The sequence below is a fragment of the Zalophus californianus genome, chromosome 7 (assembly GCF_009762305.2).
Source record: "Zalophus californianus isolate mZalCal1 chromosome 7, mZalCal1.pri.v2, whole genome shotgun sequence".
Classification (NCBI taxonomy): Eukaryota; Metazoa; Chordata; class Mammalia; order Carnivora; family Otariidae; genus Zalophus; species Zalophus californianus.
The window spans coordinates 145,941,887-145,947,886 of NC_045601.1; the positions used below are offsets into that span (position 1 = coordinate 145,941,887).

A 6,000-nucleotide genomic window follows, 5' to 3' on the forward strand; every position below is an offset into this window, starting at 1 on the left:
GATTCTCAGGAAAAGTTGGATCCCGGATAGTGCAGTTTGATAAGCAACAGACACTATGGGGGTTCAGATTTCGAGTGGCTATTCTGGCTGGGCTCAGTATCCCCCACCCCCTCCAAACTCCTATTTTTAACTCTTATATAGAAGCCCTTTGAAACCCAGGTTTCCAGAGAAACGTTTGTAGTTGGCTTTTCTACCCCTCCCATCTTTTCGTTGGCCATGATCAGCCAGTTCTAGAGCAGGGCTTCTAGCCAGAAATCCACGCTTGACACATTGCCAACAACCATTCATTAGTCCTTTACTACTTTTATTTAGTGATTAGAGGCCAATGACAAAATGTAGGTTATTAGCAACTCAACAGCACCCAGGCTTGCTCTTTTCAGGACTTTTGGCTCATTTCAAGGTTTCCAAAGACTACTCAAGGGTCCGCCGGTGGACGTCAAATGAAAGTTTCCATTGCTTGTGACAAGAAAGAACCGACCACAAAGGGATTTGAACCCTCAATCTTCTGAGCCAGAATCAGATGCCTTATCCACTAGGCCATGCAACCATCTGATGGAAACATGTTTCCAAACCTGGAAGCTGAGATGAAATAGGTTTCTGTTTTCCCAAAGTTTTAACTTTGCAACTGGGGGAAGATTTAATTATCAACACTTTTTAAAAAAGGATTAAAAGGAATAAAACTCCATCTGGAATCCCTAACAATTACTTAGAACTAGTGCACGGTGAGCTCGTGAAAATATTTACATTCATACCAGAGGCTTTAACAACTTGACTGTCCACGAGACAATGAGAAGAATCACCCCACATGGGTCGGGGTAATGGGTCCTCAACCTCCTTAAGAGAATGGAGCACATTGCCACCATGTCTGAGGGGCAATGTGGTGACTTCCAAAGTACTCCCAGGTGGGGAGGAGGTGAGGGTGACAGGAGCTTGGAGGAGCGTCTGCCTCACCGACTCCTTAACACCCCAAGCAGTTTGCCTAAAGGTGGTCTGCTTGCTCCGCGAGCCCCCTCGGATTCATCCATGGAACAACCCAGGGCCATGTGTCCATGAGTCCAGCGGACCCTCAAACTCACTCACAGGCAGAGATTGTTCTCAGTTGCGGTGGATTTTGTGCTTGACGAATAGCAGACAAAAACTTCAAAATGCCACCAAATTTTTTAAAACTGGTATTTTTTCGTTCAGTCTGGGAGAGGAAAAAATTCACAGGTAGGCATAAGCAGCAGAGTAAGGTTGGTGGACTGAGCACAACCATCAACATTTCTTCTTTCCAGAGAAGGCTGTGGCCGGACAGGAAAGCATGGCACAGAGATTTTAAGTGATACTAAATAGCTAATAAATAGCTTTTGAAAACCGTATAAACCTTTCTTTACATGGGTGATACCATTTCCCTCCAAAGCCATTTAGTGTTTCTTTCTCTGAGATTTGTATCTGATGTGCTCCAAGCAGCATTTCTTTAAAATTTTTAAATATTTTGAACAAAGTATTTTGCGAGGAACCCAAGGAAGATCGGAAAGCCTGGAATTCCTATTCTTGCTGCATCAATCTGTCGAGATATCTTACTTGAGGAAATGGGTGGAGGAGGGTGTCTGTAGTCAGAGGAGGCTTCTGTAATGTAGTTTTGAAAAAAGAGTTCTTTCTCCCTGCCCCGATTTTTTTACTCCATCAGATGACCTGCCAAACCATGGATCACATCTGACATTTGCACCTTTAGAGCAGGAATCTCTCAATGTGGTTATGTCAACCACTTAATCTATGACCCCAATAATTTTCTTATTTCTTGAATTTGGAAAGCACAGCATGTCCTGTGTCCCGTGTGCCTCACTGATGCAGGCACAGGGAGAGGAAATTATCTGTGGTCATCTTTTCCGATGTTTCTTTCGTTCTTTTTTCTTTCTTGCACTTTAGGAACGCTGTGCTTGAGCCCAAGGCGCGTGGCCGGGCTGATGTGGCGTTATTGCCGCCTGCTGGAGAGATCCTGAGTGAGCGCTGTCTTTGCTGCCTCCTGGATCTAAGAGGCCCTGCAAGGCCTCAGTCACACTTGAGGGGTACCAAGGCCCACGGAAACACTTTTACTTTTGATGTGAGCAGCAAACCGCGAGAAAAGACGTGAAGAAGGAAGAGATGGTGAATTTGGTGGGAGAAGTGGAGGGGGAGGAGAAGGCGGAGGAAGGGAAATTAAAGGAAAGAGGACTGGCTCAGTTTCATCCTGAAGGTAAGGGTGGCAGGGCGGAAGATTAACCCCAGGCCCCTCTGCTTGCTGAACGCTCCCTCTCCCACTCAGGTGCATGTGGTGGACACTTGGCTGTTTTAAAAAGTCCCTGATCAATTAACGCCATTGTCTGTGAGTGTTTGGAGAAGGAATACTTGGCAGAACAAGGCTCACTGTGTTTAAGATTTATTTGTTTGAGAGAGAGGGAGAGAGCACAAGCAGGGGGAACAGCAGAGGGAGAGAGAGAAGCAGACTCCCCGCTGAGCAGGGAGCTCGTTGCCAGTGGACCCCACGACCCTGGGATCATGACCGGAGCCAAAGGCAGACGTTTAACCGACTGAGCCCCCCAGGCGCCCCCAGCACTACTCTTTCCGAAACCTTGAGGCCGCAACCACGCCGGGGAAGAGGCTCTGCATACCAGGCTGACCCCAGGACGCCTCCCTGCGTGGCAGTCCATGACATCGCTCAGCCCCTGGGTCTGCTGGTCAGGGGAGCGCTGGGGAGGCAATCCCACCCACCAACAGGAAGGGGCCCGTTAGGGAACATTTTCTTGCGTCTTCAAGTTCTTCCTCCGTCAGCTGTCTTCCCCTCTGATACAAAGGCCGCAAGACAATGCAGAAAGATACAGAGAGAAGCAGTGTGAGTACTAACTCCAACACCTTAGGTGCAGATCCTTGGCAAGAAGTGAGACGCTCTGTGTCTAGAATGTGGTCTGAAACCCGACGGCTTTATCTGGGAGACGCTGCATCCCTGGTTCTGAAAAACTAGAGGCAGGGGGAGACAACGAAGAGAGAAAAAAGGGAAAAGCTCCTAGAGACTGTAACATCTCTCTAAAGGGCACTTCTTCACTGTGAATAGAATTCAAGCATGTTATTTGAAAACTAGGACATGAAACATAGTGAGGATTGGCCAAATAAGCAAAACCTAGGTTAGATACTCACGGAAGGAGAAGACTATGAGAGCCTGGGTAGCTCAGTCGGCAGAGCATCAGACTTTTAATCTGAGGGTCCAGGGTTCAAGTCCCTGTTCAGGCGCAGCATCCCTTTTTTTACCCTAAGTAATGTCCAGTAAGTACACCAAGGGTTTGGGAGAGGATGGTTCTACTCGCACCTTGACTGAGACTTTGTTTACTCTTTGGTTTCCAGAGATGATCTCTAAAAGGTTGCTGACCTGGAGATTTGTATTTGTATGTGGTTTTTAGAGAAGAGTCATCCGTTGACTGGAAAAAAAAGGCAATCAAAAAAGCAATCAAAATGTCTGAACTCTAAAAACAAGAAAAAAAAATTGAAACCAGAAAAATAATTTGAGTGACAGTGGTTATCTCATCAGGAACTGCAGAGGTCGGGAAGAGTGGCACACTGTTCAAGTGCCAAATGAAAAGAATTGTCAGTCCACAATACTGTATCCGGAGAAAATACCCCACAGGAAAGAAGGGGAAACAAGATATTCCAGATCAGGGAAAACTAAGATCATTGCGTCACAGAACTGCCCTAAAACAATGGCTCCAGTAAGTTCTCCAAACAGACAGAAAATGATAAAAGAAGGAATATTGGACATCAGGAAGGAAGAAAAAACATTTTAAGCAAGAAACATGGTAGACACAATAAATTTTCTTCATCTTGAGCTTTCTAAGTTATGTTCAACAGTTTGAAGCAAAAGGTGTAACACTGTCTGATGTGGTTCTAATGTATGTGGGAGAAATTGCTAAGACAATTATGCTACAAGTGGGGAAGGTAGAGTGACAAGAATGCAGGTAGGATCACTAGCGTTCACCTGCGCTGGCAAACCGTGGTAAGGTAGACCCATACGGCAAGACCTGTGCAAAGAGAGACAGTCCAAAATGCTGTAGATCAATCAATATGGGATACTAAAAGATGTACAAGCAGTCCATAAAAAGGCAAAAAAAAAAAAAAAGGAACGAAAAGTGAAAATCACAGAAACAAGCAGAAAGCAAAAAACATAAAATGCCAGACTGGAGCCCTAATGTATCAATAATTACACTAAATATAATCTAAGCACGCCAATTAAAGGATGGGTAGTAATAGGGCGGACCCAACTGTATGCTGCTACAAGAAACTCACTTCAAATATAACTACAGGGGCACCTGGGTGGCTCAATCAGTTGAATGTCCAGCTCTTGGTTTCAGCTCAGGTCATGACCTCAGGGTCATGGGATCAGCCCTGGGCCCCAAGCTCAGTGGGGAGTCTGCTTCAGATTCTCTCTCTCCCTCTGCCCCTCCCCCTCTAAAAAACAAATCTTTAAAAAAACAAATATAACTACGGAGGCAGGTTGAAATAAAGAGGGTGAAAAAAGATATGTCGTGCAAACATTAATTGAAAGAAAGCTGGAGTTACTATGCTAACATTAGTAAAGTAAACCTCAGAACAAAGGTTATTAACAGAGACAGAAAAGGACATCATAAAATGGTAAAAAGTGTCCATCCACCAAGATGTCAGAGCAATCTCTGATACGTGTGCACCAAACAACACAGCTGCAAAATATGTGAACAAAAAACTAAGAACTGATAGAACTAAAAATAGACCAATCTACAATTATAGTGGAAAACTTCAAGACCTCTCTCAGAATAATTGATAGAACAACTAAACAGAAAATGATCAAGCATATGGAAGAACTAAAAATACTATCAGCCGACAGAACCCCATCAACATAAAGCAGTTCACTCAATGAAAGCAGAATACACATTCGCTTCAAGTCTTCCAGAACATATAACAACATAGAACATATCCTGGGCCATACACCAAACCTCAACAAAAGATTTTTATTTTCTTCTCAGTTTTACTGAGATGTAACTGACATACGGTGCTGTATAAGTTTAACACATACAGCATAATAACTTGACTTACATATATTGCAAAATGAGTATCGCAGTGAGTTTAGTTAACATCCATCATCTCATACAGATCCAAAAAAAAAAAAAAGAAAAATGTTTTTCTCCTTGTGATGAGAACTCTCAGGATTTACACTCTTAACAACTTTCAAATATACCAAACAGCAGAGTTAACAGCAGACAACATGTTGTACATTGCATCCCTAGGACTTATCTGTCTAGTAACTGGAAGTTTCTGCCTTTTGATCACATTCATCAAATTCCCTGCCTCTGGGACCCTAAGTCTGATCTCTTTTTCTGCTAGTGTCTTGGGTGCTTTATTTGGTTTTGTTTTGTTTTTGTTTTGTTTTGTTTTGTTTTGTTTTTTAAAGAGGAAGCACTTTTTAAAAAATTTCAGGCTTAGTTCATTCATTTATAGTATGCACATAACTCCTGATTTGCCTGATTCACAAGCTTATTGTGAAAATCAAATGAGATTTTTTAAATGCACTAACTTCATGCTGCATGCAAAGAAAAGTTGCTTTTGTTATTTTATCTTATATATGCATCAACCGTTAGGATGAGTCATTTGCCAAACAATATTAACTGTAGTTTTTCAACAGGGATCTTTTCTTCCCATTTAGCCACATCTTTCTTTTAATTTAAATTCAATTAATTAACATATAGCATATAATAGTTTCAGAGGTAGAGGCCAGTGACTCTTCAGTTGCATATAACACCCAGTGCTCATTACATCCATTGACCTCCTTAATGCCCATCACCCAGTTACCCCATCCCCCCACACCCTCCCCTCCAGCAACCCTCAGTTTGTTTCCTACAGTTAAGAGTCTTTTATGGTTTGTCTCCCTCTCTGATTTCATCTTGGTTTTTTCCCCTCCCTTCCCTTATAATCCTCTGTTTTGTTTCTTAAATTCCACGTATCAGTGAGATCATATGATAA

At 43.0% G+C, this 6,000-nt stretch overlaps 2 non-coding genes across 2 annotated transcripts; one reads left to right on the forward strand and one right to left on the reverse strand.

The window, feature by feature from the left end:
• Window positions 1-474: 474 nt before the first annotated feature.
• TRNAQ-CUG lies at window positions 475-547 on the reverse strand. Its single transcript has one exon. It is a non-coding gene; the product is annotated as a tRNA-Gln (tRNA).
• Window positions 548-3,173: 2,626 nt separating this feature from the next.
• TRNAK-UUU lies at window positions 3,174-3,246 on the forward strand. The gene has a single exon. It is a non-coding gene; the product is annotated as a tRNA-Lys (tRNA).
• The last annotated feature ends 2,754 nt before the right edge of the window (window positions 3,247-6,000 follow it).